Raw genomic sequence first — 14,003 nt, 5'->3', positions numbered from 1 at the left:
AATCCAGCACAGATCATCACAGCGCTAATTTCATCACTGTCATAAGCCATGAAAAATTGATGTCATCAAGTGGAATTTAGACCCTGGTACTCTTCATTGCAAATGTTCACTTTTCAGTAGTGAAGGGAGTAACTTCTGTCAGAAGTCAATTCTGAAAACTGAGCTGCTATTCTGTATCATATATGAAAGGCACAAAAGGATTTTACAATTATTTTGGAATGTGTTCATGCAGATGTATGTTTGTTGATGTTGACCTTGAACATAAGTAGCTATATGATTCATCAAATGCCATCGAATTAATTTTAGGTTGCTGTATATTATGAAACAAATTGTTTCTATATTTAGATGGGAATAGGATTATATTATCATCTGCTTCCTTGGCATAAATATTTGAATCTCACATGAATTATAAGAATGGATTTGACTCCACTGAGAGGCGAAAGGTATTTTTAAAGTAATCTCCGATCAAAATATAAATCCCACAATCCTATTTCCCTTTAGGCATGCGTATACTTTATTGGCAGTGACAATGGGGTTTAAGAAGATTGACTCAAGATGTAATTGCAATTCCTTACTTGCTATGACATTCTGTATAAATTTAAATTTATGAATAAAGTATGTTGTCAGTCGTTGCACCTTAATGCTGCTACAAAACATTTATAAATATATATTCGTAAATCTCTATTTTACATTTCATTATATATGCCATCATTTTATCATAGATGTTACTTTGCTGGTTATACCAGTTTTCATGCACAACATATGGACTTATGCAAACCTGATTTCCAAGTGTTTGATGTTGACCTAAAAACATATAAAAACATGGAAAGTACATTGCACCACAGGGATGTATTTTACCAGCTCAGATTACATGTCCTCCCTGACTCTCCCAAACTAAATGTCAGTCAGCTTATCACAAAATGGAAGTCTGACTGCTCTATAGCAATACCAAGCTTGAGCAGCCGTAATACTGTCAGAGTGGGACTGCTGCCTGGAGAAAACTTGGCCAGACAGATTTTCTGGCTGCTCTGGAGTCCCAGCAGTTCCAGAAAAGAATTCTGCCACCAGCATTCCCAAAGAGGAAGTGTAGGTACCTCCCTGTGTTTGAGATAATGCTGCAGATTTTGGGTGGCCTCTACTGGGAGACTGCAGCTACTGCATGTAAAGTCTCTGGGGAGTCAGCTTAGAAAAGCAGTGGAGCAGTTTGGGATGTTTATGATGTTGGGTGGTGGAGTGTCCCCAATGGGCATAACTGAAAATTGTAGCGGGAGTGGGACAAAGCCCTTCAGTGGCAGTTAATTGGGTCTTAAGGGCCTCAAAAGGCCTAATGTTCTACCTGCAACATTGGGGAATGAGGTGGAAAGATGGTGGGCTACCTCACACTTTATTTTCTGACCGCCTCCACCTTAAAATGCACCAGGGAGGATCTGCAAATATCGACTATATTGTTCAAATATGGCTATGTTTATGGCTACTTCAGTCATTTGTAGAGAAAGAAAGATAAGGCTTGAATTATTCTGTAGAGAAATTTCACAAATTGGGAAATTTGTGCTGGCATACTTTAAATGTATTTATTAACATTGAGCAGAGTAGGTTTCAAACCAATTTCAATGTATTGTCCTGCATCACTTAACTCATTTACTTTCCAAGATAATGAATAATTCTTAGCAAAAGAAGAGATCACATCTTGTCACAGTTAAGACTTTGTTTATAGGAAATTTAGGTTTTGATGACAGACAAGAGTATTATGTTTATCTTGATATAAATTAGGATCTAAATAAAATCCAGAGTTTGCTGTAATGGTATATCTCACAGCGATGATACAGCAACATGAACAGTATGTTCTTATTCATTCCAGATCACGCTATAGTTGTGCCAACATTTATAGAAACACTGAGTGACATTGGCGGACTGATGTTAGCATTGCAATTGAGACCTCATGGACATTGTATGGATTTCTGTTTGTTGTCACTTAAATAAATGAACTTTGAAACACAAAGAAGAATATGGGGTAAATTAGCTGACTGATTAAAATAAAACTAAAAGGGAATGCAATAGAGTGGTTTGAGAGTGAAAGAGTGAAAAAGGACAGCAGAAAAAGGGACAATAGAGAACAAAAAAGACATTCTAACCAGTTATGTTTATGAAGTACTGTAATGGTCTTTGAGATAATACAAATGATGTCATTGTCAATGAACTAAATTCACAAACATATTAAGGCCATGAGTTTGAGGATCGCAACATTGGATCTCCATTCACAGGAACAAAGTAATGCATCTCGTTTTTCTTCTACCAATCCAGGCATCCAGTGATACAGTAATAATAACCAATATTTCTAATTGAGTCTTTAACAACAGCAGACATGAAATGAGCAAACACAAGATGAACAAACACAAGTGTTAAAAGGCATTTGGGAATTATTGGTCCAACATCACATTTATTCTTTCAAACATGCTAAAACTTAACCACATCGTGTTTCAAAATAGCTCATATATTGTGTCCTAAAATCTTTATCCCTTATGCACATGAAGAGTCAGGATTCAGCAATAGTTGTTTGCTTCCTGTGTGAATGAATGAGATCACTGAACTCATGTTCTTGCTACAGGTACTGAAACTTGTTTTCCAGCAGCCGTATAAGTGGCTTTCAAAACCAATGGTCATGTCAATTCCATATCATTTTTCTTCACTTTAAAACCAATGTTTCAAACTCATTGATAACATATTCTGGCAGACAGCATAGGCCAAAATAAATAAAGTAATTGTAATATAAAAATAAACCATTTTGGCTTTTACATTTAGATTTTATTTGTTACTGCTACTGCTCCAAGCCCTGTGGTAAATGTAATTCCTTAAATCTTTATTTTTTGCTGCGCTGCTTAGCTTCTTCATGCTGTACAGGGATTTAGAACAGAATTGAAATTAGTGAAGATTGATATGTGGATGGATGCTGAGCAAATGGCTTGCATGTCACCTGAGGTGTTTGGGATATATTCCTATAATTCTCTTCCTTCCACAATCAATGCTGCATGTGCTGTACAATGGTCGTATGCGTCAGCCTTAGTTAAATCTAACCAAAAACAAAAACCTGTGTGGAAAGACTGAGGGGCATGAGATGAACAATTAGATTTGAGGATACCATCACCATTAATGAAATCAATCTCAACATTGGGCCTTGCCATAAAGTTCAAACCTATCTCCTCTGTGAGGATTAGAACATATGGGCTCACCTTGTCACCTCCAGTTAACTCTTGCTGTCTCAGGTTTTGCAATAGCTTCTCCTGAGAGAGGGAGAGAGGAGAAGCGTCAAGTCAGGAAGGACAGTTGTTGCTGAATCAAGTGATGAGAATCACTCTTCAAGTGAATCTGACCCTGGGACTTCAGGCATCCTTTCTGCAGGGTTTGCTGAGATGATATTTTTGCTGGCCAGGACTTGCTGTCCTTTAATTTCTCTTCTCCAGGTACCTCTTACTTCCTTGCAGGAGGCACGGAGTGACTGGTTTCTCAAATTATAAAGTTGCTAACTTACTGGTTAAACCAACCCCTGACAGCAATTAGTAGGAGAAGAGACTGGCTTTCTTCAGGCTTCAAGTACTTTCTACTATACAAAGGCGCACTACTTCCCCTCTCAGATGTCCCAGGTCTCCTGGCAATATCATTCACACCCATCAGCTGTTCAGCAACATAAGAACTGCATTGTTGCTGCCAGGCTGATGGTGGTTATCATCCACAGATGGTCACAACTCCAAAAACCAATCAACTACTTGTTGCTGGCTAAACCACATGTTGTACATACCTCTTGTTGGCAGTATGTCTGCAAACAACCTCCCTCACTGATTGAACAAAATGGCAATGTAAATTGAACTTAAAATGAGTGTCAGGTAAATTGCTTTTAACAAGTATAGCAATCCTGTTCAAAATCACTAGGGTTTTCCATGTGTGCCTACATTCCACAACATTATCTAAATAAACTACACAATTATAGGCCTCAGCTATGACTTGATTCATGAGCTTCTAGAATGTAGCTGGGGTATTCTTTAACTCAAATGGCATCACTTGACATACATATAAACCATTTGTTGTAACAAAAGCCATATTTCTTTAGTCCGTGATATTAAAGGCATCTTCCAGTAACCCCACAAGAGCTGAATCTTAAAAAGGAACAAAGCGTTGCCAATCCTATTCCATGACTGTATTCACCTTTCTGTAGTCTACATAAATGTAGTTGACCCATTCAATATCAGGACTAATACAAACAGTGATGTTCAGCTGAATATAGAACGTAGAACGTTACAGTGCAGTACAGGCCCTTCAGCCCTCAATGTTGTGCCAACCTGTGAAAGTAATCTGATGCCCATCTAATCTACATCGTTCTATTATTATACATATGTATGTCCAATGTCCATTTAAATGCCTTTAACTTCAACGAGTCTATTACTGTTCCACACCCCTATTGAGTGAAGAAACTACCTCTGACATCTGTCCTAAATCTATCATCCCTCAATTTAAAGCTATGTCCCCCCGTGTTAGCCTTCACCATCCAAGGAAAAAGTGTCCAGTCTATCTGACCCTCTAATTATCTTATATGTCTCGATGAAGTCACCTCTCAGCCTTCTTCTCTCCAATGGAAACAGCCTCAGTTTCCTCAGCCCATCTGGTGGGCGGCACGGTGGGCGGCACTGGTAGGCGGCACGGTGGCACAGTGATTAGCACTGCTGCCTCACAGTGCCAGAGACCCGGGTTCAATTCCCGCCTCAGGCGACTGACTGTGTGGAGTTTGCACGTTCTCCCCGTGTCTGCGTGGGTTTCCTCTGGGTGCTCCGGTTTCCTCCCACAGTCCAAAGATGTGCAGGTTAGGTGAATTGGCCATGCTAAATTGCCCATAGTGTTAGTTAAGGTGTAAATGTAGGGGTATGGGTGGGTTACGCTTTGGCGGGTCGGTGTGGACTTGTTGGGCCGAAGGGCCTGTTTCCACACTGTAATGTAATCTAATCTAGCCTTTCCTTGTAAGACCTTCTTTCCATACCAGGCAACATCCTAGTAAATCTCCTTTCCAAAGCTTCCACATCCTTCCTATAATGCGGTGAACAGAACTGCATGTAATACTCCAAGTGTGGCCTTACCAGTGTCTTGTACAGCTGAAGCATGACCTTGTGGCTCTGAAACTCAATCCCCCTACCAATAAACGCCAACACACCACATGCCTTCTTAACAACACTATCAACCTGGGTGACAGCTCCAGAATGAACTTTTCTCATCAACCACCACCCTCTGTCTTCTTTCAGCTAGCCAATTTCTGATCTAAACCGCTAAATCATGAAATTCTGTATTTTGTGCAATAGCCTACCATGTGGAAAATTATCAAACACCTTACTGAAGTCCATATACACCACATCAACCACTTTGCCTTCATCCACCAGTTTTGTCACCTTCTCAAAGAACTCACTAAGGTTAGTGGGGCATGACCTACCCTTCACTAAACCGTGTTGACTATCTCTAATCAAATTATTCTTTTCTGGATGATTATAATTCCTATCTCTTATAACCTTTACCAACACCTTACCCACAACCGAAGTAAGGCTCACTGGCCTATAATTACCAGGGTTGTCCCGACTCCCCTATTAAACAAGGGAATAACATTTGCTATCCTCAAGTCTTCTGGCACTACTCCTGTTGACAATGATGACATAAAGATCAGAGCCAAAGGCTCTGCAATCTCCTCCATTGCTTCCCAGAAAATCTGAGGATAAATTCCATCCGGCCCAGGGGTCTTATCTATTTTCAGAGCTTCCAAAATTGCTGAAACCTCCTCTTTGTCAACCTCAATCCCAGCTAATCTTGTAGCCTGTATCTCTGTATTCTTACTAATATTGCCCTTTTCCAATGTGAATACTGACAAAAAGTATTCATTAAGTGCTTCCCCATGTCCTCAGATTCCACACACAATTTTCCACTACTATCTTTGATTGGCCCTAATCTTACCCTCGTCATTCTTTTATTCCTGATGTACCTATAGAAGGCCTTAGGGTTTTCCTTGATCCTATCTGCCAACAACTTCTCATGTCCTCTCCTGGCTCTTCTTAACCCTCTCTTTAAGTCTTTTCTGGCTAACTTATAACTCTCAAGCCCCCTAACTGAGCCTTCACACCTCATCCTCACATAAGCCTTCTTCTTCCTCTTGACAATAGCTTCAACTTCTTTAGTAAACCATGGCTCCCTCTCTCAGCAACTACCTCCCTGCCTGATAGGTATATACTTATCAAGGACCAGCAGTAGCTGTTCCTGAATAAGCTCCATATTTCAAGTGTGTCCAGCCCCTGCAGTTTCCTTCCCCATCCTATGCATTCTAAATCTTGCCTAATCACATCATAATTGCCTTTCCCTTAGTTATACCGCTTTCCCTGCGGTATATACCTATTCTGGCCCATTACTATTGTAAACATAACTGAATTATGGTCACTATCGCCAAAGTGCTCATCTACCTGCAAATCTAACACCTGGCCGGGTTCATTCCCCAGTACCAAATCCAATATGGCCACTCCCCTTGTTGGCCTGTCTACATGCAGTGTCAGAAAACCCTCTTGCATACAATGAACAAAAACTGACCCATCTAAACTACTTGAACTATAGTATTCCCAGTCAATATTAGGGAAGTTAACGTCCCCCAAACAACTACCCTATTACTCTCCCTCCTATCGAAAATCATCTTTCCTATCCTTTCCTCTATATTCTTGGAACAATTTGGAGGCCTATAGAAAACGCCTAACAGGGTGACCTCTCTTTTTAGTTTCTAACCTCAGCCCAAACTACCTCAGTGGATGAATCCTCAAACATTACCTCAGCTACTGTAATACTATCCTTGATTAACAATGTCACACCCCTGCCTGTTTACCATCTTCTCTGTTCTTACTGAAACATCTAAATCCCAGAATCTGCAATAACCATTCCTGTCCCTCCTCTGGCCATGTCTCTGAAATGGCCACAACATCGAAATCCCAGGTACCAACCCATGCTGCAAGTTCACCCACCTTATTCTGGATGCTCCTGGTATTGAACTACACACATTTGAAACCAACATCCTGATTGGCAGTGTCTTCTCGTGACCTTGTAAACCTATCCCTGATCTCACTACCCTCAACCTCCTGTACACTGGAACTACAATTCTGGTTCCCATCCCCCTGCTGAATTAGTTTTAACTGCTTTGGCTATGTTCATTTGAGTGATTTTGTCACATGTATTGAATCTCTGATTCCACTTGAGCTCATTTTTCAGGGCTCAGTGATAAGGATTGGTTTTATCAATACTGATTACATTACATACATAGTGCACCTAGTGGTATCCCTTCAGGTACCTTATACTTTCTAAGTAGTCTTACACGATCTTCTCATCATCATTCCTCTAACTCTGAAAACACAGAAAACACAGAGTCTAACTGTTCCAGTGTTAGCTAATCAAAATGTGGGAGGTTTGCTTTGTGTGTCCTTCTTTACACTCTTACTGCCTCTGTCAACTTCCACTACTCTTATCACCTGGCACATTTATTTTTCCTCATTCTCTTCTACAGATATTACAGGGGGCTGTTTCTTCATGATGGTAAGACTTTGCAGCTTTTGACCATACATGTTGATTAGATTAGATTAGATTCTCTACAGTGTGGAAACAGGCCCTACAGCCCAAGTCCACACCGCCCCTCCGAAGAGAAACCCAACCAAACCCATTCCCTACCCTATATTTACCCCTGACTAATGCACCTAACACTGTGGGCAATTTAGCATGGCCAATTCACCTAATCTGCACATTTTTGGATTGTGGGAGGAAACCGGAGCACCTGGAGGAAACCCACGCTGATACAGGGAGAATGTGAAAACTCCACACAGACAGGCGGGAATCGAACCCAGGACCCTGGTGCTGTGAGGCAGCAGATTTAACCACTGACCCACCATGCCGCCCATGATATATGTTTCTCTGCAGTGATCCAGGCAGATAAATCATTGCTTCAGGATGTCAACTGTGTGCTTGATCAATTTGCTTGTTATAGCACAGCTCTCTTTGTATGCCTACTGCAGACAGGTGTATAGGCTGTGAACTAGAGTCATGAGTGATTTTGTCAGCAGATGGAACTTTTTGTCATGTACCTTAATGCTATGCTTAGCTGTGTGAGGCTAAGAGAGAGGGCTTAAGCTGAAGTGGTGAATTCTACTGCATTCTGATTGATAACGTCATCTATTTGCTCATCCTGCTTACAGGAGATGTGCAGTGTGCTCATTTTGAGGAAGTTACTCCTTTAACGAGGTTATGCTGTCCTTGGCTTCTTTTTCAGTGAGGTTGTAAAAGCAGTGATTCCAAAAAATCTAGGTTGGAAGGGTTCTAGGGCCAGTTTGATTATACATAACAGATACTACCTCAAGCAAAAGGCGTTGAAATTAGAAAAACAAAATCACTTGTACAATAAAAAGGGAGTGGCCAGTTGTCCCAGCTCACCTTTTCTCTGGTTTGGTTGGTTTGGGATTTTATTTAGCAGTCTGGCTGTTCACTGAAAGCAGTTAGTCAGTTTGAGGCTGCTGGTCCAAGAAACAGCTACATGCAAGAAGGTGTTCCATGCTGAAGCTCTCTGCCTTTTCACTCTCTCTCTCTCTCTCTCTCCACGTAAGACCTGTCATTGATTTTATCCTTTGTGCCAAGGGGTGTTTATGAGGATTGTTACAAATATTTAGAACAGTACCATTAAGTTAGGGTAATCTGTTGGATTTTTGGATTGGTTAAGTTATTCTATATTTGTTTGTGTTTGTGTTTCATTCAGTAATCTTGTAAATCAATTCAATTTGTTTAAAACTAAGTGGTTTGACCAGCTGCATCACTCCTGGAAATCCACATGCACCTGCTTAGAACAGCTTAGGGTCGGGGCTACTTTCTCGAAATAGTTTGAGGGGGTCTGGCCTGGTCCATGACATTATGCTAAACCATTCAACAATACCGAGTCATAGAGTCATGCAGCATGGAAACAGACTATACAGACCAGACTGGAAACAGGTCCAACTTGTCCATGCCGATGAAATTTCCCAAACTAAACCAATCCCATTTGCCTGCATTTCCCCTGTACCCCTCTAAACCTTTCCTATTCGTGTACCTGTCCAAATGCCTTTCAAATTTATAACTGTACCTGCACCTACCACTTCATCTGTCATTGATACCACATACATATCACCTTCTGTGTGAACAAGTTGTCGCTTAGATCCCTTTGAAATCTTTCCCCTCTCACCTTAAACTTATGCCCTCTAGTTTTGAACTCACCTACCCTCGGGAAAAGACAATAGACAATAGACAATAGGTGCAGGAGTAGGCCATTCTGCCCTTCGAGCCAGCACCACCATTCATTGTGATCATGGCTGATCATCCTCAATCAGTATCCTGTTCCTGCCTTATCCCCATAACCCTTGATTCCACTATCCTTAAGAAATCTATCCAACTCTTTCTTGAAAGTATCCAGAGACTTGGCCTCCTTTGCTATTAACTTTATCTATGCCTCTCATGAATTTATAAACCTCTATAAAGTCACCCCTCAATTTCCTATGCTCCAAGGAAAAATATCCCAGCTTATCCAGCTTCTCCCCATAGTTCCGACATTCTCGTCCCAGTAACATCCCTGTACATCTCTTGTAAACCAATGCTCTAATGAAGGCAAACATGCCAACTGCCTTTTTCAGCACCCTATCGACTTGCAATGCCACTTCCACGGAACTACGTACCTGAATCTAGGTGTCTCTGTTCCACAACATTCCCCAGGGTCCTACTGTTAACTGTATACTTCCTGCCCTAGGTAAAAACAAGGACTGCAGATGCTGGAAACCAGATTCTAGATTAGAGTAGTGCTGGAAAAGCACAATTGTTCAGGCAGCATCCGAGGAGCAGGAAAATCGATGTTTTGGGCAAAAGCCCGTCATCAGGAATAGCTGCCTGATGAAGAGCTTTTGCCCGAAACGTCGATTTTCCTGCTCCTCGGATGCTGCCTGAACTGCTGTGCTTTTCCAGAACCACTCTAATTCCTGCCCTAGTTTGTCTTACCAAAATGTGACACCTCATGTTTATCTAAATTACCCTCCATCTGCATTTCATGTTAGGAATGTGTATATGCAGGATGGACCTCAGTTGAGAACTTTAAGGACTCACTTCGCAGTCAAAAACAAGTGCCACCAAGCCCAGTTTTGTCTCCCCTCTCCATCACCTCTCCCAATATCAAACCTTTCTCAGTTTGTATACAGCAACTGCTATCTGTAATGCAGCTGTACCTTAGTTAATAATGTGACTTTCTTTACTATTAATTAAAGTCAACCACGGAACAAACACTCCCTTTCATTGTGCCCTTTGAACACAAATTTTGTGACTTTTCAGAGCAAAGGTTTTAAAGTAAATGGGAGCAGGGATTCTTCTGCTCTGTTTTGTAACTTCAACATGCAGTTTAATTTCAAAATTCAAATCACTGTAATTCTTTTTGCAAAATGTCTCCAAACACACAGTGGAGGAGAGTAAGGAAAGAACCAGTTATTAAACCAGTCTATTTCCTGGTAACTTTGAAAGTGTTCAAGCCTTTTGCCATCTGGAAGGTCAACTGCATTTTCTTTCAAAACATAGCAGGTAACTGTGCTGGGTTCAAACCAAATACAATTTACCTTAGCTTATTCTTAAAATAAACACTACTGACAACATCATTAATGTGCATGTTTATTTTCCTACAGACAATTCCTCTCTGCATTAAACTTACTGTAAACACAAATACTTGCATACTGGCTTTGGAATGATTTCTGCATCAGCAAATCTTGTTAAGGTAGTGAAAGATCTTTATCAGCTGGAAAGCATTTATCAACCAGAGAATTTTGACTCTTAAAAGTTTTAGGGATCAAAGAAAATAACTCTGAGTTTTGGAGCACTGGACAATAATAAAATGGAAGTCTCTCTTGTACTAAGTCACACTAAATTCTAAGATCTACTGATGCTAAATGGCGCTATCTCTGAAATTTCATTTTTTTCCCTCTGTTCTCATAAGTGATTCCAGAAAGACAAACAACAAACCAACATCTGGTAACCAGCAATTTGATATGCTTCATTCAGAGGATTTAGTCGGTGAGTGTTAATATTGTGTGATACTGACATAGGCAGACAAGCATATTTGTCTAAAATATTATTTGCAAAACCTGAGATTGTACAGCAATTCAAAATGTTTCAATAATATTCAGAATGCTCCATTTTTATATATATTGTTTTCATTGCTTTCTAAAGGATTATTTCTTTGTCTTTAAGGGGAGTTATGCAATTTCCTTGTCTTAACCAGATTTATGTCCATTGCTGAATTTTTTCAATATAAACTAGCTCTACTATAGCCACAGCTTGGTGGCAGTGTTGATCACAGTTGATATTTCAGCCGGTCTTATGAAAATAATTAATTTAGCAACTGTGAATTCATTGTTTCAGAAAGAAAAAATGCTGATGACTAATTATATTAGTAACCTTAAATTGGGACTGTTAAACATGTTAAGAAAAGTGTCATATTGTACTTCTGTTTTGGCCTTAATAATCATCATACCAACACAACCAATGCAGTTTAGGAATACTGCAGCAGGAATGTGCCAATCAGCTCTTTAAGCCTGTTTCATTATTCAATTAATTCATAGGTGATAACTCCGTTTATCACTTGGTTTTATAACCATCTATAACCATGAATGAATAAATAAAAAAGATCAACTTTAGTTCAAAGGTTTTCTATCCTTGAAAATGAACTAAGGACAAGAATGAATGATTTCACTTCCCTTTATGTGAAGATGTTCTTGCTGACAAAACATTATACCTAAATAGCCCAGTTTTAATTTTATGGTTAATATTACTTGTTCTGATTTCCCCACCTAAGGGAATAGTTTATTTCCAATATTAATCTTTTATTCTCAAGGAAATACAAATTGAGTTTATCAATTTGCCTTATAATTTAATCCTTTTGACTCCAGTTGCATTCTGGTGAATCTATGCTGCACCATCTCTAGAACCAATGTGTACTTCCTGAGATACAGGTCACAGAACTGAGCAGTGTTCTCACAATGGGATAGAACTAGAGACATATATAACTATAAGTTCTACTCCTTTGTATTGTAGCTCATTGAAATAAAAAAAAAGCATTTTATTTAGCTCATCACCACCTTCTCAAGGGCAATTATAAATGTTTATCAAATGCTGGCCTGGCCAGTGTCACTTACATCCCATGAGTGAGGAAAACAACATTGTACCCATCTGCTAATTTTTAGTGATTTGTGCATTTGGATCCTCAAGTATCTTAACTCTTCAATATTTCCTGGCTTTTCACAATTTATCTGTTTTTCTTCATTTTATTTCAGGAATGCATTGAGGAGATCACTGGGAGTCTTCAATCGTAACTAGGTTCTGAGTAGAATAGTTGCTTTGGGTTTCTGGAGTCAGATATACAAATCAATGTTCCACCAATACCTAGTTTTGAGGAATCATTGTCTTGATAATAGATATCTCGGCTTGAGAGAAGATACTGATGTTGGACTGCCTTCCTTTGCGATGGGATTTGGAAGATCTGACAAAGGTACATTGATAGATCTTCTCCAGTGCTCTGAGTGGTCTGCTGTAAGGTTTTCAAATCGCTGAAGCATATAGGAGCACAGCGATCGCTGCTGCCTAGTAAACCCAGACCCTTAATCTCAACTTTGAGGTTCTGGTACTCAAATACTCTTTTTCCCACTCACCTGAAAGCCCAGTTGGCATTTTAGAAGCAATCGTGAAGTTTAATATCCATGCCTGCCTTTGTTGAGATGAGATGCCCAAGATTTGGACAATAAATTGTGTTTTCTAAGGTTTCACCCATTGATCTTAATGGATACTTGGAGATATTATGTTGTGGGAGTTGGTGAAAAGAGGACCTTTGTTTTCTGCACATTTAGTTTTTAAAAAAAGACCTGCAAAAACAATTACCTGTACCTCAGTTTCTGAATGAACATGAATGCAAATGTTATCTGTATACTGATGGTCAATGGATCATGAAAGTTAATGGCCTATGATAAAACGGAATAAAGGTACTGAACTCTTCGAGAGTCTTCATCAAGAACCTGTGGAAGCAAAGTTAAGGTGTTGGACATTGTACACAAAACATAAAACAACTCATCCATCAAACCTTCAATATTCACCTGACCTACAGATAATAACGTCCTCAGATCACACATTGGACTTATCAGCACTGTAGAACATATTAACTCAGGCTAGAAGCAATTCATCCACAGTCTGAGTGGCTAAGAAGAAGCAGAATCTTAATCTATGTTACTTGGGTGTGCATTGAAATCCATCTACCAAGCTATCCCATTTACTTAATCAAGATACGCCTCTTCGCAAATTTCTGCTTCCACCTATTCTATTTACCAGCCACCTAACATTGTGTCATCAGCATATGGCTGTCTACTTCCTCAATCTATGTAATTTATAAATATCATGAATAATTGAATCTTCAGTGCAGATCTTTGAGATACACTATCAGTCTTCTTCTGCCAGTTGGAGTGTATGTTGATCATTCATACTGTTTTGCTCCAATTTCTTAATATTCCTTCCTGTAATCAATAAATTGCCTCCCATTTTATATGTTTCAGCTTCAAAATATTTTTCAAGGGTTCCTGTTGAGACTTTCTCAAGGACAACTTTTAGATTTTCAGAGGCTAACCTTTCATTCTCACTGACTCATCTTATAGGCAATGCTGTCATGTAATAATAATGGCCCAGATATTCTGTGGGCCAGACAGTTGTTATTCCAGCATAGATAAGAATTGCTTGGAGATCCTGTTCAATCTTCATTGTAGTAAACTTAGAAGGAGTTGTCTGGAAAATTGAATGTTTCACTGTAAAATTCCCCTATGCCTTTAACCTTCTGAAAGTGTCCATTTAAATCACAGACTTTGGAGGCTTCCAATGAAATTAAGCATAATAGCTACTTAAGAAATATTAGACTATTAAAT

The 14,003-nt window shown here is 39.5% G+C and overlaps 1 long non-coding RNA gene across 1 annotated transcript in view; it reads left to right on the top strand.

The window, feature by feature from the left end:
* The window catches only part of LOC122556718 (uncharacterized), a 28,067-nt gene extending 14,445 nt beyond the window's left edge, over positions 1 to 13,622 (top strand). Inside the window, exons 3-4 of the long non-coding RNA XR_015759788.1 lie at positions 11,039 to 11,115; positions 12,375 to 13,622. This is a non-coding gene — a long non-coding RNA (uncharacterized LOC122556718). The remainder of the gene's footprint in view (positions 1 to 11,038; positions 11,116 to 12,374) is intronic.
* The last annotated feature ends 381 nt before the right edge of the window (positions 13,623 to 14,003 follow it).

Source organism: Chiloscyllium plagiosum, unplaced genomic scaffold, assembly GCF_037043375.1.
Source record: "Chiloscyllium plagiosum isolate Xiang-an unplaced genomic scaffold, Cpla_swu_hap1 HiC_scaffold_16, whole genome shotgun sequence".
Taxonomy (NCBI): Eukaryota; Metazoa; Chordata; class Chondrichthyes; order Orectolobiformes; family Hemiscylliidae; genus Chiloscyllium; species Chiloscyllium plagiosum.
The sequence above is the reverse complement of the archived record's forward strand: the minus strand, read 5'-3'. Positions and strand labels throughout refer to the sequence as shown.